The sequence below is a fragment of the Lygodium microphyllum genome, chromosome 4, assembly GCF_053477565.2.
Source record: "Lygodium microphyllum isolate KBCC chromosome 4, Lygodium_microphyllum_v1.1.10, whole genome shotgun sequence".
Lineage (NCBI taxonomy): Eukaryota > Viridiplantae > Streptophyta > Polypodiopsida > Schizaeales > Lygodiaceae > Lygodium > Lygodium microphyllum.
In genome coordinates, this window is record NC_141138.1 from 118,105,368 (window position 1) to 118,127,770 (window position 22,403).

Below are 22,403 nucleotides of genomic sequence, written 5' to 3' on the forward strand. Positions count from 1 at the left end.
GGGTGTACCTAGATGACTTATGCTTATGTATCTATAGCCTAATCCGTGAGCATTGGGAATACCTAGAGTAGTGCTTTGACAGATGTCGAGAGTATGGGATCTCTCTCAACCTCAAAAAATGTGTCTTTGGAGTTTTGTTATGAGTTCTTTGGGCCATATTGTCTCTGCACATGGTATAGCAATAGACCTTGCAAAGATTGAGAAAATTGCAACTTTAATAGTGCCAACTAACCTCAAACAGTTGAGGGGATTCCTTGGCCATGTGGGATACTACAGAAGATTCATTGTACACTTTGCAAAAAAGGAAGCTCCCTTGCATAAGCTCCTCAGAAAAGATGCAGAGTTTACATGGACCATTGATTGTGATGAGGCATTCAACACCCTAAAGCAGTGCCTTATTGAAGCACCCATCTTGCAACCTCCTAATTGAACAAAGGAGTTCCATGTGTACACTAATGCATCTATTGAAGGACTAGGTGCAGTCTTATGCCAAAAGGGCTCCTCAAAGTTAGATCAACCTATCTATTATGCAAGCCAAAAAGTAATTGACAAAGAAAGGAACTATACAATGATGGAGCTTGAGTGCCTAGTAATGGTGTTTGCCTTGGAGAAGTTTCGACACTACTTGCTATCGACACACTTCAAATTCTACATGGATCATGAGGCCCTATCCTTCCTAATGAACAAGGTCGATGTGAAGGGAAGAATGATGAGATGACTCCTTTTGTTTCAGAAGTTCGACTTTGAAGTGGTTACCGAACCTGGTTGTTCCCATATCCTAGATGATCATCTGTCACGAATCCCTCAGAGTGACGAAGAAGAGTAGGATGATCCAGACCTTCCTCATACTTCCCTTTTTCTAGTTGAAATTGTTACCCCATGGTATGCAGACATATCCAACCTCTTGGCAACCCAACAATATCCCCCTAATATCTCTAGCTGCTATGAGAAGAAGAAGCTTCTGCTGGAATTAATCCCCTATACCCTGTTAGGTGGCACTTTGTACAAGAAAAGCAAGGATGAAGTGTTGTAGGAGACGAGATTGGAATAGTGATGAAAGCACGATGACACAATGAGTGTTGAAATGCATGGATCTAGAGTATGGCTATGGCGGATGGAACACAAACATAGATTAGAGAGACCAGTTGTTACTCAAGTGAATTAGGTTCCAAGATGGAAGCTTGGACTCATAAACACAATCTTGAGTATGACACTAACTATGACTGAAAGGACAAAGTATAATATTATTCCACCATTGAATGATAAGAAGGTACATCACTTTATAGGCTCATGATGGTTCCCTTTTTCTCCACTATGCTTATGGGATTCATGCATCCTATATTTTAGGCATCCTCTCTAGTAAACTATTTGAGTCTTGCCCTATTGCTCCATATAAAGAGGATATCACATGGGTGTGATTGCATAACTCTCAACACCCCTCCTCAATCAGAACCATAAAGAAAGCACTAAGTGTACAGAGGCTGTCATGAGTAGAACCTTGCTAAGTGTGGGTATGCCACAAACATGGTAATCATCCCCAAAGGTTATTGCAAAAAAGACTAAGTGTAGGTATGCCACAAACATGGTAATCATCCCCAAAGGTTATTGCAAAAAAGACTAAGTGTGGGTACCAAAAACATGGCTAATATCCAATGACTATTACAAGGCCTCACTAAGTGTGTAGGGGCTGTTACGCATAGGTTACATGAGGAGTTTTATAAGGCGTATAAGAGAAGCATTAATGGCAAGTACATATAAGAAAAAATTATAGTGACAAGTTGAGACAAGGACTGACAGGCCCTTGTGGTTTTCTTCATCAGATATGTCATGGTAGGGATAGCAGATATTCTTTTCTTTGCCTTCTTCTTTAATGTAGTCCACTTTGCTTTCTTTGATGCTCTTTTTGTCTTTATGGTCTTCTTTTTCTTGGTAATCTTTTTTATGGTCTTTTTAGTCTTCTTCTTCTTTATTGACTTTATCTTCTTCTTTATGGTGTTTCTGGTCTTCTTCTTCATTGACTTTGCTTGCATTAATCTTCATGTACATGTCCCCCTCAAGCAAAGGTATCATCATCTTTAAGGCAGCATAAATGTCTTCAGAGTCTTCAAATAAGATCATTGATTGCCCTTCAGTATGGGCAGCTACATTTCTTCCTTTTCCAATAATAAGACCAAATTGTTTGAGAGTGAGATGGTGAAATGGCTCCACACCAGTAAAATGCAGGAGGAGTGAGACTAAGAGCTGGATGTTAGGAGCTGCTTCTGAGCCGTGCTTGAAGCATTTGAGGCCGTTTTTCGGAGCAAGAAGTGCCCGAGAAGCACCAAAGACCAAATTTTCATGAAAAATCAAATGGTGGTGGATGGCCAACAAGCTAGAGTTTTCCTAAATGCATTTCGACGTTAGGAATCCAACGCAAGTCTTGGTTCATCAATCAGAGGTCATTTGACCCCCCATTTAATCCCTGCAAGGTTTGGCATTATAAAGCAACTACTAGATCTGGGAGCCAAAAAGTGTGCGACAAAGGCCAAGTTTATAGATTTCGATGTTGCAAAGCCATTTGTCCAAACGGATCTTGAATCAGAGTTCGGTTGCCCTCTCAAAACCAAAATATCCACTTGGTGATAGTGTGAACACAAAAAAACTAAACTAGTTATTTTGAAGTTTATAACCTTAGGCTTAATAAAAGCCTTGAAATCAACTAAAAATTTGACAAACAGGAAGGGGGGGAGGGGGGGCAAAAAATTTTGCGCCCCTTCCAAATTGCTTGATGCCTCTCCAATTCACATCATTCTAGAGAGGGGGAGAGAGATTCTTTATCAGAAGAGAGAGAGGAAGGAGATGTGTGTAAACTTTTTTATTTTCATGGAGCATTCAGAATTCTAAAATTCAGTATTTCTCTCTCCTCTCTCCTCTTAGCGGCTATTCATATGCATCAATTCAAGAGAGAAGGGGGAGGGTTGTGATGACAAACCCATAGCAAATGATGATGCTAGAGTGATGGAGGACGTAGATCAAACTAAGAGAGTGCATCAACAGCAAAGAAGAAGCATCAACGGCCTCCTCTCTATGAGATACGAGCCTCGGAATTGCGGTTTCTATGCGTAAGTGAGTGGTTCTTTTATTTTATAGAAAATGGTTGAAAAAAGTGCTTGATTTTGTTTGTTTTTTATTTTCGATGTTGTGTGCTCGCTGAAATATGAAAGAAAAACTAGAAAAATATAATGGTATAATAATTTTCCGCGAAACACGCAAAATCCACAACTTACAGTTTTGATAAAAATAATGGAATTTGGAATTTTTGTTGAGTGTTTTGGGGTCGTATGGGATGAAAATGAATATGAAAATGGTGATGAGTATCCTTGATCAGTAAGAACTCATAACTCTAAAATATCACATTTTTATGAAGAAATAAATGGAAAAAAATAAGGAAAACTAAGAAAAATTTAGTTTTCTCACCTAAAAATTTAGAAAAAAATATATTTTACGTCTATGAGCATATAACAAGGGTGGATTAGGAGGATCAAGCCTTGGTCAAGCTTTGTTTCCATGTTATAGTGTATTTTCATCAAATTTTACATGAAAAACTACATAAAAATGAATCCTACACCTACCCAAGGAATGTAAAACATAATTGGTAGGAGGGAAGAAGGATTATGAAAGTGAGCAATTATTGAAAATATTTTAAATTCTGATTTATTTGATTATGCATACCATATAGGACGATCATTATTGAAATTTAAAAGAGACTAGTAGCACAAAGAAACTCAGTGCTAGTCTCTAGCAATGTTGCAATTATGAGTAGCTTAGAAATCATTAAAGGATTGGTTTTGCACATCATGTGGCTGGTTTTTTAATCATAAATTGCTTGAGAATGAGGTGTGTCATCCACAATTGCATTATGCATATCACATGGTAACTCCTGGATGCATAGCAATTGATTGCCAATTACATGACCTACATTGAGTTGTGAGAAAACCTAAGCTGTAGGGTAGATAAACGGTTTTTGGGGGGCAAGCTTGGTAAGGAAAGATCAAATCTCTTGGATCGTTGGAAATATATAGGAGTGGAGACTATTTATATGTGCTTTATGTTAGAGCAATGTATTGAGGGGCCAATCCTCTTGGTATAGAATTGGTGTAGAAGAGCTGCAGTGGGGCCACGACATTTAGCCAGAGGGGTATCTCCTTTATGTTTGTGTTATGTGGTATATTATACCAAGATGTATGAGATCTCTCTCTGAGGAGTAAGAAAGGGCAATCATTGGACTACATTCTACTACAAATGCATTATCTACAATAATGAGATTAGGGCAGTATAGCCCTTAGACGCTTATGGCCGCTCGTGAGGCTGTGTGGGGTTATCTTGTGAGTGTTATAGAGGCTCAGCTAGTATCTATAGCTAGTGTCGAGCCCATTTCAGGTCCCGAGAGGTGGTGCATTTTTCGGGAGCTGCCTACAAGTGGGCGGTTTCTATGCCTTGGTTGATTGGGACCTATCTTCTAGTGTATGCTAGAAATTAGTGAGCTAGACTCACAAGACCATCAAGTGAAGCTCCAAAAGCAAGAAAGGGCTAAACGAGCTAGACGATGGGCTGAGATAAATAGAAGATACTCTCTATAAAGGAGTGGCCCGATATCTTTGGAAGGGCGGGGTTTTAATAACCCTAGCTCAGCACACAATCCATTAGGGGGAGGAAGCTCTAGTTCTTTCCCCCCTCAAATCAGTCCCTCCACTTTGAGTGGAGCTATAGTCCTAGTTGGTCGAACCCCTGTAGCAAATTTGATTGTTACCATGGTGGAAAAACCTATTGCTATACCTACTGGAATGGAAAATTTGCCAGCTTTAGGTTTCCCCCTGCCCATCTTTAATGGGTTAGTGGAGGAGGATGCAGAATTGCACGTTAATGAATTCCAAAAGTTGATGTTCAACTATCGTATCTGGGATGAAGGACATTTAATGATGTTATTTAACATGACTCTCAAAGGAAGAGTTGCTATATGGTATCATGATGACCTAGAGGCCGGAACCATAACCACTATTGATTTATTTTTTGAAGCCTTTTGAAGGGAGTTTGCCCCTGAAAGGGGTGGTCAATATTGGCTACGTGTACTAAATGTGACACGTCAAGAGCCACATAAGGATATCCGAGCATATGCCAAGAAGTTAAAAGAGATCTTTCACAAATTGCAAGCCTCTATCCCTATCCCAGCAGCTATCCAACTGCAATATTTTTTGCATGGTCTAGATTTCAACATTCAGGCGTATTTGAGTAGTGTCACTTTATTGGATGTAGACACTGCTATTAGATGAGCACAAGATGTAGAATCCCAACTATAAGCGGACTATGCCTCTTGAACCAATCTTAATATGGGTCTAGTTTCAGGAAATAATTTGGCATTGACCAATGGCAATGGAAGTCAAGGGATAGCCATGACTAACTCAAATGTGAGAGGAATCATGGTCCAAAATATGCCTTTATTGCCAGCTCCTCCTAGTGTGACTATGTCTATGTGTAGTCAGATGGCTCCACCAAATGTTGGAGGCCAAGCATCAAACCCTAATGTTGTTCTTGTGAGTCAACAACCAATGCCCCATAAAATTGTTAGGCCAATGGAATGACCAATGGATGATCATGGCTATGAGTCAAGTGCATCGAATGCCCTTGGCGAAGTTAAGGATATGATGAAGCACTACACTAACATGATTTCTAAACAATATCGACAAATAGTTGTTGATGTTAATTTTCTTAAAAAACAACAGAATTTGATAGGAAGTAAATACCCTGAAGAGGGTGCACCCTCAAGATTTAGTTGTAAATGGTGTGGCGGTCTCATATTTCTACCGAGAATCATCATGAGTTTCCAAAACATAATCAATATCATCCAAAACACTCTCAAACACTCCCATTAACAACCATACATCACTCTAAATCCATAAAAAATCAACCATTCAAACCTCAAAAATAAAAAAAATCAGTCAAAAATTCAGTCTTTTTTCACTCTCAACAGATCCCCACACTTAGAAAGGAAGCATCCTCGCGACCTAAGGAAAAGAAGAATGTAAGTTCAGTAAAGAGTTCAATTTGATCTTTTGTAGTATCTTCAACAATCACTCCACCATGACCCCAACTTATCACCTGTATCTAGAAAAGAATACTACTAAAGGAAAACTTCGTTATTCATTAACACATCTTATAAACAATAGAAAGTCATAAAAATTTTGTAAAGGATATAAGAGGTTATTTAGCTTTGCATCGTAGGCTTGCCATCCACCATCACCATCAATAGTTGAAAAGAGAGCTCTCGAACAAATAATTCAACCAGCACAAACTCATCACATACAAATTATTATAGCACAAACACAAACACAACCATCTGAATGGCACCTTCCAAAAAATATCTCATTAAGAAGCATAGAAGATACATTCAAGGGTATCAATGAAGATGATCTCTCTTAAAAGCTTGATGATTATGAAAGCGATCCAGGGATAAAGACTCATCTACAAAAGATTTTGGAGGATTCTGAAAGAATTGAAGGCAACACATCCGTTCTAGCAAAACAAGGTATCTACTAGGTAGACAAAGGGTATGCAAATATAGGACATCTAACTTTTGGGAATCAATGTTCGCATTGACATTCATACAAAGCTTTGGAATGGCCTTTTGATCGTTATGGGAATGCCTATGCATATATGCTAGGTACCAAGCAAAATGGGTTGTTAATCTCACTGAAGGATCTAGAGATTGTAAATATTGTTGAGAAAAATGGAGGTAATTTTGGTATGCTTGTTGTCTAGTCCCCTGGAATTAATGGCCAATTAATTTGTGGTCTCATGAGAGAAACTGTTGAGCTCCATCCTCTTCTTCTCGGAATCTGCTGATCAAATCCTTCGTACCCACTAACCAACTGAGGGGGTTGAGAAATAAAAGTGGCATGAGATGGAAGAGAAATGAGTAAAAGAGGATGAAGAGATGGGTAGGAAAAATCATAAAATAAGGAATAAACTAAAGAAGGAGTGATTGAAAATTTAAGCGAATCAGTTAGAAAATGTGTCAATCGATAAGCAGGAAAATTAGAAGGTATATGGATAGATGGGGAAGGACATGGCGGAGAAGGAAAAAAGACTCGATCTTCAATGAAAGAACAATAAGTAAATATTGGAATTTGAGGAAAACCCTGAGGTTGAAAAAGGAGAGGTAAGATAGCAAATGAGTTGGATTGATAAAAGAAAAAATAAGCATCATAGCGATGGGCCATTTGTTGATAGTACAATAAGCTAGGAACAGAGGGACCTAAAACAGATCGTCGATGGTAGGCATCAAAGAAGGATGAATCAAATGGATGGTTCTTAGAAAGATAAGCTAGGAGATCCACCCTTAGTTGGTTAGTGCTCTACACATAAGTAGAAGCTGTATTATGGTATTGGTTCCGGACTACAGAATCAATCATTGAATGCCATAAAGTGTCAGGGCAAGCAGCCACTTTAGAAGAATAGCACTGGAACATTTCATCTATCCTCAACTCCAAATGGTTGACATATAAGACAGCTTGTAAGACCACATCTCCCACATACCAAGCCATATCTACATCATCTGAAATTAACATATCACCTTATAGATACATATAAGATAGCAACATGGTATTCGTTGTCACAGAACCTTCAAAGACCATACGGACAACTTCTGTTAGCAAATCAGAAGACCAACCCCACTCTAACCATTCTCTGGAAGAGGGAGATCCATCATTGAGAACTTAATATAGAAGGCCAAGTTCTGCAACTTATAGTGGACAAAAAAAGGAATGGTCGGGAGAAACGTGCTCTTGAAATTGCTCAAATGTAGACCATAATAAATCCATCGTGGATTGCAATCTTTCCACTTTATCTTGAAGCAATGGACATAATGTGGCATGTCTCTAGAGAACTGCCCAGTCCCGTTGAGATATATAAGGAATCATGGGGACACTGGGGCTTGGAGGAATGGACCCTGACTGCGCTAGCTGGTCCTTCAACTGTTTAATCTGAGAAGCTTGGGATTCCACTGTATTGTGAGCAGTCTGCAAAGCTGACAGTTTCGTATCCAGAAGAGTCTTAAAATCTTGAGCTTCTTTAGACATTTTCTCTTTCTCTTTCGAAACTCTGGTTACCTCTAACTAAGCCTCTACTAACTGAGTTTTCAAAGAAGATATTTCTTCTCTATGGGTCTCAATCATTTATGTCTGCTGCTCCATCTGCTTAAACAGATCGGCAAGAGTGTCTTTAGCAGAGGCTAACTCTGTGGTTGCCTTATGCATCTAGTCTTTGGATTGGATCAATTCTTCATAGAAAGAAGTATATAACTGTTGAACACAAGCTGTCACTGAGAGTTCAATAGAACTCTGGATGTCGTTACAAAGAAAAGGAATGGCATCCCTTGACACTAAATTGTTCAGTGAAGGAACTAATATTTCCAAAGAACCCTCTCGATGTGCCCTGAATAAGTTGTTGCGTGTGAGGTAGGTAGGGAGGTCACTTCCAGAGGTAGCAGGAACTGACACTGAAGGAATGACTGGTGGAATTTTCTTCGCTACACGCTTCAAGGGCTTCCGCTGAATGACCAATGGAGGAGGGGAGTCAATATCCTCTATGTCAATGGGTTCTGAATCTTCTGAAGGTGGAGGAGGAGGAACTGGATCAGATAGAGAAGGAGGTAACACACCGTTCTTAAGGCCTGAATATGTCAAGAAAGCATATAAATATGAACCATAGGTTACATTGGTAACATTCCCTCTAGTCACTTTGACAAAATGTTGGTCCATCTTCATAAGAAGGTAAGTACTCCACTCAATGGCAACCCCTTTTAAAACCATCCTGGAAGCTGTGAAGAGCTCCTTGGACAAATAATGAGATGGTGTCTTGGCAAACATGAACTTGTCCTGGAAAAATTGGCAGACTAGCTTCCAGAGAGGATCAGATTGATCATTGAAAAAGACACTCCTGAAGTGTTAATCACCTTCTTGACATCGAGGACCTCTTTAGTCTGTTTCTGTAACAGCTTGAAAATCTCGTCGTTTGAGAATAACTATCTGGCTGTAACAAAGGGTTATCCTTTGTAAGGAAGAGACAAAGCCTTCCCTAACCCTCTAGGTATCAGGACCATGGAAATACCATGCACGAAGCCCAATTTCTTATTGTATGACGCAAGAAACTCATCACAAAGGGTTGGATCATCTGGAATCAGAGGGAGTGAAACAGCCATAAAAGATGCAAGGCAAACTTTCATAATAGGCTCAAAAGTCAGTAGGGAAGAATAATCCGTACTGACCAATGGGACATACTGAACAGGAGGAGGAGCTTGAGGCACCATTCAGATGGAATATACACACAGACCACAAACATAGACAATCACAGTGAATGCCTGCAAAATAACAAAATAGTCATAAAAAAGAAATCGATCAAAATAAACACACACATGCATAGCTAACCAACTGACCACCCCAAACATCCCACATCCTGGAAAAAATTCGACATGACCCCTACACATATGCGACCAAAAGCTTCATGCTATGCAACAAGCAGGCACCCAAGACCCAGTATCGGGCAGAAAAGAAAACTACAGACCGCACCCGTAATCGTATCACACAATCAAACCATAATACCTCAATAGCCTAATCAGGACATAACCAAAACTTTGATAAACAATGTTAGCTTAAAGGACTATACATGCCCATCCCATGAAGCGTATTTATTAAAAAGGGAAAAGGTGCAGTGAGGAAAATGATTTTAGTGAAGAGTTTATTTTAATAAATTATTAACAATGGTTGAAACTTTATTAGGTTGTAAACCTTAATAAGAAAACGGCGGTTCATTTTTAAATTGTTAGTTATAATTTATTAATATGAAACGATGCTTTTAACGAAGTTCGGACTTCAATACCTAAACTTAGGTCTCTAAATGCATATTCATTGATTAAAAATTTAATGTGTCTGAAGCGCTCTTCTTTTTCAACTCGTGCATTTTTGTGACAACTGATTCATTGTTATTTAAAATTAAAGTGCCTCTGAAGCGCATGTACCGTGTGCAAAGTGAATGACGGGTTGATTTTAATTTATTAGAAAAATATGTGTTTAGTGTGAGCACACATGAAAAAGTGGGTGAATAAATTTCATTTTAACAATTAACCGTGCACGAAAAACAGATACCTGGTAGGGGTGTGTATGCAAGAGACTGAGGGTATACGGAGTAGTCCCAAATGCAAGGAATCCAACAAAAAAGCAAAAACCACTAATTGAAAAAAATAAAACACCTTTTCATTTAAAAAAATAAAATAAATATTAAGACGATATTAGTTGGATCACATTTGGTTTAGGTAAAATGTGGATTATTGTTTGGGTGATATAATCATTGGTTTTTTAATTGTAATTTAGGAGTGTTTCTTTTTGTTTATATTTTTTTAATGTTTTATTTATTAAGATATCAATCAAACCTAAGTGAGAATGAAACCATCAGGCTTCAACAATGAATCTGTAAATTTTTTGTACTTTTGCAGCCTATTTTTGGAATTTAAAATAAAATTTTTATGAATTTAGATTAAAAGTTTATCATTTCGATCCAAAAATAATAGAGTAATCATGTGACAAGGCTTTTTTAGCTTATAAAATATTCCAAAAGTAGTCAAATGCATTGATGGAAATTTTTATGCTTTTTTTAAATTTAATTTTGATTTTTAGGGATTTTTAATGATTTTTTCTCAAATTTCAGTGAATTTTAAGAAGCATTTTAAATATTGCTATTTTTTTCAATTAATTTTCTATATTATAATCAATGAGATAAACAAAAAATTACCTAATTTAGTAAGGAAATGTTAAGCTTTTTTTGTTTTTTATTTGAAATTTTATGAATTTTTAAATGTATTTAAGTGTTTTTAGGAAATTTTTGGTATTTTTTGTGGGTTTGTGGAAAATCAAAGGAGATACCTGGGCTGTGTGTGAAAAGCTGCGTGTGCTCGGGGACGGCAGGCACAACCGCACAGATAGGACCAAACGCACATCCTCGCGCGTGAACACCCGCTGGCAACTCACGTATGCACATGCACACCTCGAGGCCCGCGCGAACATATGCACACAAGGGACCACCGGGTAGCAAGGGGGCCTGCGTGTGGGAGTTGGGTGTAGATTTTTGTTTTCGTAAGAAACGAGGGTGGCTGCGTGTTTGCTGCGAGTGAGGGTGGTGGGAAAGGGGGCTAGGATAGGGGTAACTAGGGTTAGGGGGGTTAGGTTTGGTTGGGGTAACTGGGGTTAGGGGGGTTAGGTTTGGTTGGGGAATTGGGGTTAGGGGAGGTTAGGTTTGGTTGGGGGAACTAGGGTTAGGGGGGGTTAGGTTTGGTTGGGGGTAGGTTTGGGGGGGGTTGGAGGCAGGGTTGGGGGTAGGTTTGGGGGGGTGGGAGGAGCAGGAGGAGGAGGAATGGGAGGAGGAGGAGTGGAAGGAGGTGTGGAAGGAGGAGGAGTGGAAGGCGCTACGGGGAGAGGGAGGAGGTGAGAAGGGAGGGAGGCGCACGGGAGGAAGGAGCGCTACGGGAAGAGGGAGGAGGCGAGAAGGGAGGCGCGCAGGAGGGAGGAAGGAGCGCTGTGGGAAGAGGTGGAGAGGGAGATAGCATGCATGAGGAGACAACAACACAAAGGAAGGAGAGGAGGACCGCGTAGTGCGACATGTAGAAATGCAGTTTTTGTTTTTGTTTTTGTTTTTTTTTTGTTTTTTTTTTGGGTTTCCTTTTATGTTTGGGTTTTATTGGTTCTTTTTTTTTTCTTTGTGGTTGTTTTTTTTTTCGTGTTTTTGTTTTTTTTCTTGTTTTGTGGTTTTTTCGTTTTTGGTTGTTTTTTTTTGTTGGGTTTTCTCTCTCTCTCTCTCTCTCTCTCTCTTTTGTGTTTGTTCATTGTGTTGTTTTTATTCTTTGTTTTCTCGTTCTTTTTTTGGTTTTTTCTTTTGTTGTTTTTTTTTTTGCTTTTGTTTTTGTTTTTTCATGTGTGGTTCTGTTCTTTTTTGTTTTTTTCGTCGTCGGGGTTTTTTTTGTGTCTATTTGGTTGTTTTTTGTTGTTTTTATTATGGTTTTTTTTGTTTTTTAAATTATGATTGTTGTGTTTTTGTATGTGTGTGTGTGTGTGTTTTGTTTTTTGTTTTTGTTTTTGTTTTTTTAAAATTTTTAGGGGTGTTGTTGTGGGATTGTTTTTTTGTTGTTTTTGTTTTTTGGTTGGTTGTTTTTTTTTTGGAAAATACATTAAATGGTGCACGCACCCCTGTCCCGCGCGCATGCGTGGGGCAGGAGTAAAAAAATTTTGCATCGGTGGGATCAGACGGGGCGAGGACGGTGACACACGAGGCACAGAGGCCACGGGGCGTCCCGAGGCGCTTAAAACCAAAAACATACGTGTTCACGCGGGACACGAAAGATGCAGCCACATGTCAAGAGAAAGAAAAATTAATAAAACCCAAGCCATACACTGGATCGAAAGACCATAAAAATGAAAAATGTGCTTGGAGATGAGGGGAAGATGACAAAAAACTATGACACGGGTGTCGGGTCGAAATCTAGGTGTTCACATGGGAAAAACAAGAAAAATGGCTCCAAAAATACATACGAGGATTAATATGGAAAAATCCGCTCGACATTGACCGAACTGGTTCTACAAATTTGGCCCAATCTTATAAGGATAAAGCCTTTTACTTTCCTTATCTTGCTAAAATTGGAAGGACCTATGATGAAGATAAATGTAAGCATGTGGATAGTTACAACTATTAGAGTCATGATGTTGATTCTTATGAGGAATACATATTTACTTAGAAAAATACTAGATTTGACAGGACTACCTTGGAAAGTAGGGGTAATTTCAACTTAAGTATTTGGATGTTGGTACAATCGGCCTTGCACATGAAGTTTTGGTGTGATTCCTGTTGGTGACCCCATGAAGTTGCATCCTCAAGAATATCACCAACCCTCATTGCTTATTATGCTCATGAACAATTGCAAACTTACACAACACATGAATAGCCTATTTATCAACTACTTGAGTTTATTAGGCTTGGTTATCAGCACAATGGCACAACATCATCTTAGAGGATGAATAATGGACAATAGTCAAGTGGCACAATATGTGGTTGGTTTAGAATCACGAGTAGCGGAATGAAGGAAAAATGTACCAAATAATGTGCCTGAAAAATTTATCACATCAACATACGGTTTCGACTGAGAGAGGACGCGTTCACATGGAAAAAATCCAAAAAAATGGACCCGAAAATGGTCTCAAAGATGAATATAGAAAGAACCAAGCAGTGAAATGAAGAACAGTAAAAAGGGAAAATGTTCGTGGGAAGGGGATGCACAGGGCTGTCATGGAAAAACTCACTTCCGGTGGAGTTAGAAGGGGTTCACATGCGAAAAACACAAAAAAACAGAATCGAAAATATATTGAAAAATTAATAATGAAAAATACAGCGATCGAAATAGGGTGGAGAAAAAAGGAAAAAAGTGGAAAAAGGCTGGCAAGACACAACAGTCAAATGAAACTGGAATTCCGGTGAAAATAGGGAATATTCACATGGGAAAACATTAAAAATATGCACGAAAATGGCCCAAAAATGCACAAAAATTAATATTGGATTAATCGTGTATCAGAAGGACAGGGAGCAAAAAGGAAAAATGTCAAGGGGAGGATGGAGGACAAGGCTGTCATGCCAGATTGTTGTTCAGAAGCAATAAAGGTGAGTTCACATGAAAAACTGTCCAATTTAAAGGAAATTCTTCAAAAATTAATAAGTCAAGAACCGTCGGCCAAAATAGGGGTTGGTAAAAAGGAAAAATGGTCAGGTCAAAGGGACAAATGGGATGTGGGTTTTGGTGAACGTAGGATGCGTTCTCATGGAAAATGGTCATGATAAGGGATAAAGGGAAAAAGAGAAGAAACGGCCCCAAGGGTGGGTTGAACATGGACGAGTGGGTGTGGAAGGGACCTCATCAGGGTAAAATCAGATCATGGCATACATGCATGATTAAATTGAGGCATATGTAGGGGGTATATATCATAGACGCGCAGGGACGCATCCCCACACTAAAAACCTTAACGGACAGGGTTAGATGCAGCAACAAAACGTAGGACTCGTCAACCAACTGGACTTTGGCATCCCCATACTTAAAACATATCGTACACTTGCAATCATTAGGATAAGGTTAGAAAGACTTGGCCTGTTTTTCGTATGATTGAAGGAACCATCACTGCTACAGAAGGGTTGGAGTCGGCTGCAGGAGGTACCACGACTTGCTCCAACGTTCAGCCAGCATGACAGGGACCATGCAGCAGCACCCAGGGAGGTAGCTGGTTGACAAAGCCCGTCGGGGTAGGTGTCGTTGACAAAGGATAGTCACTCAACTCATGGGCACTCAAGGGGATGATAGAATAGTCACTCACCCCATGACGCATATTACTCAATGAATAAGCATGAAATCCCATACCTCACAACCGGTGTAGAATTGAACAAGGGAAAACTGATTTGGAGGGAGTATGCCAGTGTGCGCAATTGATGGTGCATTCATGCGTTCCACCTATCTAGCATAGGTGCAAGGAGGAAGGCCAGGGAGCCATGTAGTGCAATGCATATAATAGAGTGGCATGTCCTGTGGCGATGGCAAAGACCCATCCCATGGGTGCATAGGGAAACAGAAATGTACCTGACGCCAATGGTCGCAACATCCCTCAATCCTCATCTCTCAATAATTGATTGAAGAAACACCAGTCACACTCAACCCACCCTCTGTCTCACTCTCTATTGAAAGATCTAGGAGGGCAACCCATTCCTAAAACCCATTGATGTAATCCTCACTATCACTTGTGCAGAGGTTGTATGTCTTGTGCACATTTGATGGTGCAATTGTGCATCCCGCCCTGCGTCGACATACAATGCAAGAAGGAAGGTCAGGGAGCCTTACGGTGCAGTGCATAGGAACAGATCGTGCATTGTGCATTGAGAGGCCCATCCCGTGTGTGCAACACTCAAGTCACACATCTCACCTCTCTCTTGATTTGAAGGGAAAGACTAGTCATTCAACCCACCCTCTATCTCATGCTCACTAATAGATATAAAGGGCAGTCCATACTCATGTCCCCATCCTGTTAGGATGAAAGCTCACATCATTCAGGGGGTTGGTGATGAAGATCGTATCCGCTCTTGTTATCATCAGGATATTGAAGATGAGGCGGTACCCAGGGAGGCAACCAACAAGTCTGGTACTTTAATAAATTGTAAGAAAGGTCATCTGTTAAGAAGGGCAGACGGACTTAGATTGCAAAGACAGCGCACCAAGGGAGGTGGCTTCAAATTACTTGCTGGAAAGGGCAGACGAACTGAGATTGCAAAGACAGCGCACCAAGGGAGGTGGCTTCAATAATTTGTAAGAAAGGTCGTCTGTTAAGAAGGGCAGACGGACTGAGATTGCAAAGACAGCGCACCAAGGGAGGTGGCTTCAAATTACTTGTTGGAAAGGTTCTACTGGTGAGGCAGCTATCCTAAACTGTGGGGTGTTACCATATTTTCCACAGTCAATTTCCCGCCCAAGGGTGTTTCCACCTTATGAGGCTTGTTATGACAGGGAATTTATTCCTTTTCTCCCATAACAGTTTTGTTTGTTTTGTTTTTTCTTTTCTTTTCTTTTCTTTTTTCTTTCTTTTTTTCATTAATAAAAAGAATGGTAGAAATGCCGTGTGTCAGGACCAACCTCGCTACCGTTTTTGGATCATATGAGAAGAGAACAAGGTAGGGTTGAGAGGTATCTATGAGGGGCTAGCAGAACGAGACCGCCTCATGAGGAAGATCATAAGGGCTATCAGAAGCACGAAGAGAATGATAGTGCGACGCCCAAAAGCGAAAGGGTGGGTCAACTGTGATTGTCAAGATCCCCAAGGAGGGAAGTACTTCTTGAGACGATAGCCATTGATCATAAAAGGATCATCAGAGATATCAATGGTCTGCACCTGAACAGAGCCATTAGGATTGATAGCAAGTACCTTGTATGAGCCCATCCGCTGTTGTTGAAGCTTGCCAAATATTGAATCATAGGCCAGGACAAGATCACCTTCTTTGAACTCCTTGTGCTTGATGAAACTATCATGATAGGCCTTGCCTCGCGCTTGAGTGGTTTCCATACACTGTAGGGTCATCCGTCAAATCTCATCCAAACATTCCAAGTGTAGGAGGCAGTGTTGTAGTGACTCATCATCTTCCAAGCGTTCTTTAATTGCCACTCGCAAAGAGGGAAATTCCACTTCAACAGGGAAGATGGCTTCTGTACCATACACTACTTGGAAAGGGGTTTATCCTGTAGCTGCCTTATGGGAGGTTTTGTATGCCCAGAGGGCCTTTGTAAGTCGATCGTCCCAATCGCAACGATGTGTGGCAATTGTTCTTGTCAGGATCGAGCAGAGGATGAGATTGTGGACTTTAACTTGGCTGTTGGCTCTAGGGTAGTAAGGAGTGGACTTACCATGGCGGATCTTATATAGCTCTGTCGGCTCCTCCATGATTTTGTTAAGGAAATGAGTACCTCTGTCACTTACCAACTTTAGGGGACTAGAAAAACGGGTGATAATATTCTCATACATGAACAAAGCTATGTTGTTACCATCATCCCGCTTCAGAGCTTTAACTTCACACCACTTAGTGACATAATTCGTACATACTAAGATGTATCTGTTTTGCTTCCGTCTAGTGGGTGGATCAATGGGACCCACAAAATCAATCCCCCACTTTTTGAACGGCTTTAGGGGAAGAATAGGTTGCAGTGGCATGTCACTTGTTTTGGTGGGTTTTCCCATTCGCTGACAAGCTTCACATCTCTTGCAGTAGTCATATGCATCATTGTGGAGGGTCGGCCACTAGTATCTTGCTAATAGAGCCAATCTGGCACAATTTGATGCATTTATTTTAGGGCTGGTAGGGCCCTATTTCCTCCTTGGAATGGAGCATTTTGTTGAAATTCCAAAGGGGGGATATATAGAGTTGTTTTGTTTTATTCCATTAGGCCAAGAGGGCCGGTTTTTTTCAGGGTTTTAATACTTTATTTCCTTAGGCCAAGAGGGCCATATGTCTGTTTGGTGCAAGTACGTTTAATGGTTTTCTGTTTTAGTGGTTGCATTACACAGATTGATTGGATGACATGCTTAGCGGAAGCCTTTGCTGCGGAGGAGCTTCTTGTGGCCACTCCAAGTGGTTTCGTTCCCTTTTCAAGTCTTTTTTCCTTAAGCAAATAATATTATTTTCTTTTTGTTTGTTGGGGATCGGCAATCAAGGCATGAAGCCCTAGGGTTTGGTTAGGTATATCTGGGGGAGATTTGAGCAGTTGTCTACCTCTTGTTTGGACATTGTCAGGTGTTCAGGACCTGTGATAGAGGGTAGTCCTTGTGACCCTGTCCTACCTACTTGCTATGTGGTTGTTCTAGGAGTCCTTGTTAGTGTGAGGTAGTTAGAGAAGCATGCCTAAATATCGAAGAAGAGCAAGTTCTGAATCTACCTAAAAATAAAAATTATAGAGGTGTGTAAAAAGGGGTTCTAACCCCTGAATAATAACAAAAAGGAAAAAATGAAGAAATTTTCTAAACGCAATTAATTATTGCCTTACGAAGGCCTGGTAGGTTCTTGGGAATGAGTTAGTAGACCCGGGGCCAATGCCCTGTCTTCCTAGGGGTAGCAGCTAGCCGAAAAGAAAAGAAATAAAGGTTGGAGCAAAAATAAAAGTAAGTGCTAATAACAGATTACATGTTACCTCGTAAGAGCTTGGTAGGTGCTTGGGTACGGAGTCATGACCTGAGGCCGATGCCCTATTCTCCTTGGGTCACTCTACGCTCAACTCCCTCCTTTTTACATGCCTGAGTATGGAAACCATGAACAAAAAATGTGTTATAAGAAGAAAATATGATGACCAGGCTATAGGAGTCCTTGCCTAGTAGGAGGTCCTAGTCCAGTTGTCCTAAGTTAGATAGGTAGTTCAGACGACCACTAGGATGACCCCTTTGATAGGCTTTTTAGCCAGCAGTTGGTTAGAGACTCGCTATGGATTTCTGCCAAATTATGTTGGGTCTCTCCCTTGTGGATTTTCATGCCTTGATTTTGTCAAGGGGTAGGGTGAGAGCTGTGATGTGTTTTGTTGTGTATTTTTTATATCCGCTTGATGCTCTTTATGATTATGCATGTGCAGATCTATTCGTGGGCTTTGACGGGCTGGAGTCACCCTATCCCCTGGTCGCGAATGAGAGCTAGATTTTAGGAGCCACTTATGAGCTGTGCTTGAAGCATTTGAGACATTTTTTGGAGCAAGAAGTGCCTGAGAAGTACCAAAGACCAAATTTTTATAAAAAATCAAATGGTGGCTGATAGCCGAGTTGGAGATTTTCTAGATGCATTTCGATGTCAAGAATCCAATGCAAGTCTCCGTTCCTCGATCAGAGGTTGTTTGATTCCCCATTTAATCCCCACAAGGTTTGGCATTATAAAGCAACTATACTGGATCTAAGAGCCAAAAAGTGCGTGATAAAGGCCAGGTTTATAGATTTCGATGCTCTGAAGCCACCTGTCCAGATGGATCTCGAATCCAAGTCTGGTTGCCCACTCAAAACCATAATATCCACTTGGTGATAGTGTGAACACAAAAACACTAAACTAGTTATTTTGAAGGTTATAACCTTAGGCTTCATAAAAGCCTTGAAATCAACTGAAATTTTGATGAACAGGAGGGGGAGGGGGCACAATTCTTTTTGTGCCCCTTCACCCGATGCCTCTCCGATTCACATCATTCTAGAGAGGGAGAGAGAGATTCTTGATCAAAAGAGAGAGAGGAAGGAGATGTCTGCAATTTTTTAAATTTTCATGGAGTATTCAGAATTTTGAAAATTTAGGCTTTCTCTCTCCTCTCTCCTCTCTCCTCTTAGTGGTTGTTCATATGCATCAATTCAAGAGAAAAGGGGAAGGGTTGTGATGACGAATCCAGAGTAAATGATGATGTTGAAGCGATGGAGGACATAGATTGGGTTGAGAGTGCATCAATGGCAAAGAAAAAGCATCAACGGCCTACCATCTACGAGATACAAGCCTCGGAGTCGCAATTTCTATACATAAGTGAGCGGTTCTTTTGTTTTATGAAAAATGATTGAAGAAAGTGCTTGATTTTGTCTGTTTTTTTTTTCCCATGTTGCGTGCTTGCTAAAATATGAAAGAAAAACCAAAAAAATATAATGGTATAATAATTTTCCTCGAAACACGCAAAACCCGCAACGTGCAATTTTGATAAAAATAATGGAATTTGGGATTTTTATTGAGTGTTTTGGGGTCATATGGGATGAAAATGAATATAAAAATGATGTTGAGTGTTCTTGATCAGTAAGAACTCATAATTCTGAAATATCACATTTTTATGAAGAAATAAATGAGAAAAAATAAGGAAAAAAAAACTAGTTTTCTCATCTAAAAAATTAGAAAAAAATACATTTTACTTCTGTAAGGGTATAACAAGGCTGGAGCATAAGGATCAAGCCGCTACATAAAAATGAACCCTACACCTACCCAACGAATACAAAACCTAACCGGTAGGAGGGAGGAGGGATTATGAAAGTGAGCAGTTGTTGTTGAAAATGTTTTAAATTTTGATTTTTTTGATTATGCATAGCATACAAGCTGATCACTATTTAAAGTTAAGAGAGACTAGTAGCACAAGGAAACTCAGTGCTAGTCTCTAGCAGCGCCACAATTACGAGTAGCTTGGAAATCATTAAAGGATTGGTTTTGCACCTCACGTGGCTGGTTTTTTTATCATTAAATGCTTGAGCACGAGGTGTGTCATCCACAATTTCATTATGCATATTACATGGTAACTCTTGGATGCATTGCAATTGATTGCCAATTACATGAACTACATCGAGTTGTGAGGAAACCTAAGCTATAGGGTAGATGAATGGTTTCTTGGGGGCAAGCTTGGTAAAGAAATATCAAATCTCTTGGATCGTTCAAAATATATAGGAGTGGAGACTATTTGTATGTGCTTTATATTAGAGCAACGCATTGAGGGGCCAATCCTCTCAGTGTAAGAGAGATGCAGGGGGGCCACGACATTCAGCCGGGTGCCTCCTTTATGTTTGGGTTACGTGGTATATTATATCAAGATGTATGGGATCTCCCTCTAAGGAGTAAGAAAGGGCAATCATTGGACTATGTTCTATTACAAACCCAATATGTACATTAGCGAGGGCAGTGTGGCCCTTAGACACTCCTGGCTGCGAGGCCATGTGGGTTTGTCTTGTGAGTGTTATAGAGACCCAACTAGTGCCTATAGCTAGTGTCGGGCCCGTTTTAGGTTTCGACAGTGACTTGGAATAAAATAAGTCCATTGAACAATCCAAGGAAACCAAAAAATAACACTATACTTGCTTTCTCTTCTCCACTTGTTTTGTCTGGAAGTTTCTTATGGATCAGTGTTGTGTACACTGTATAGAAAACAGCTGATACAAGGCAGAGTAAGTCACCCCATGCTAGATTAGTAGCTATGCTGCTACCTGCCTCTAAATATGATAGGCTCACAACTATTGTCCCTACCATACAAAGAAGCACACTCCATAGCTTTACCCATGTGAACTTCTTTTGCATAAATTTCAGGGATATGAGGAATGTGAACAGACTAGAAGTTGAACTTAAGATTGTATTGGAGGTTACTGTTGTGTACTTGAGAGATAAAATTGAATGTGAACTGTGCAAGGAACCAAAAGGGGCATATAAACAAGCTAGCACAGGCAATTTCTTTCCTTGTCCACATTCGCGGGGATGCATAAGGCTATGAGGCCTCTTCTGTGATAGTCAATTTTTCGTAACCAGCATCAGCATGTTCTGCCATGCTGACCATATTATCAACTGAATCAAATTTCTCAGCATCCCCATCTTTTGCCATTGTTTAAACACCTTGCTCTTTTTCAATCCCATCCTCTAGAAGGTTTTGGTTTTTGATCCCACACCTTCCAATGTATGGACTGGTATGCTGAGATCTGTGTAATGGTGTTGCTATAGCCAAGCAAATAGCGGCTACAAGATTTGGCCTGCTTCAACAATAGGCAAGTATACAAGAAAGAGCATGTTACAGATGTAGGTGACTAGAAATGGAGAGACTTTGCTATCGATGACCAATTGGAAAATGAAGCTAGCAACAATCTAGATGACATGGATCTAGAAGCTCCAACTAAGGTATGTCCTGTTGCCTATGGATCTAGAAGCTCCAACTAAGGTATGTCTTGCTGGCTATGGTTGCCATGGAAGCTAGCCACAATCTAGATGACATAGATCTAAAAGCTCCAACTGAGATATGTCCTGCTGGCTATGGCTACCATGGAAGCTAGCCACAATCTAGATGACATGGATCTAGAGGCTCCAACTAAGGTATGTCCTGCTGGCTATGGCTGCCATGGAAGGTCAAGTGGGAATAGAGGTGGAAACTAAGGTCATGAGCTAAAAATGAGCTGACCAAAAGTAAAGAGGAGCCAAGAGAGTAGAGAAGGGAGGTAAGCCATTCCCAGCATGGCTTTAATACCATGTTGAAATGCATGGATCTAGAGTATAGCTATGGTGGATGGAACACAAAGACAATGTTCATAATGACACAGATTAGAGAGACCAACTGTTACTCAAGTGAATTAGGTTACAAGATGGAAGATTGGACTCATTGTTTGGTAGCTCCCTTCCCTCATTCTTGTCTTGTACCTATCTTTTTGCTACACAAAGCAAAGGACAATTGGATCCATAGATTCCTTCTTCCTTGCAAATAGTACTTTCTGGATCTATGCTTCCACATCTAGTTTCTATTGTTTAGAATGCTTTGGAGACTTCCATGACTTCATGTCTTCAAACCATTTATACGGGAGTGTATACTCCATTGCAAGACAAGGTGGATTATTTAACTAGTCAACTTAGCCAAGCTCTTGCAGATTAAGCTTCTGAAAAGACTGCTTTGAGTGATATCCATACACAAATGACTGTAGCTATAGTTTTGATGGATTCATAGTTAGAAGCCAAGGTTGCCACTTTAGAGGAAGCAAATGTGTCGTTAACCAAAGAGAAGAATGGCACCCTTGAGGAAATGATTGAATCAACTCACAAGCTTGGTATTCTCAAGAGACTGTAGAGTCGCAAAAGAAGTTTATTGATGAACTTAATTAGAAAGTTGCCTCTCTTTTTGTTCCTCCTCCAGCCACCATGATGTCTTCTTTGTTGTCTAAGGAAGAATTAGATCATTTGCGACAAAAGGCTAAACTATGTGATTGATTTTTTGCCAAAGTCAAGTGCCTTCAGCAGTGTATGAATTGTGTCCAACAAGATTTTGTCCATTATGCTAAATTGGTGTCACCCCCATC

The 22,403-nt window shown here is 40.1% G+C and overlaps 1 pseudogene; it reads right to left on the reverse strand.

Annotated features, from left to right (window-relative positions):
• The window catches only part of LOC148037529 (uncharacterized), a 37,739-nt pseudogene extending 16,921 nt beyond the window's left edge, over positions 1 to 20,818 (reverse strand).
• Positions 20,819 to 22,403: the final 1,585 nt, after the last annotated feature.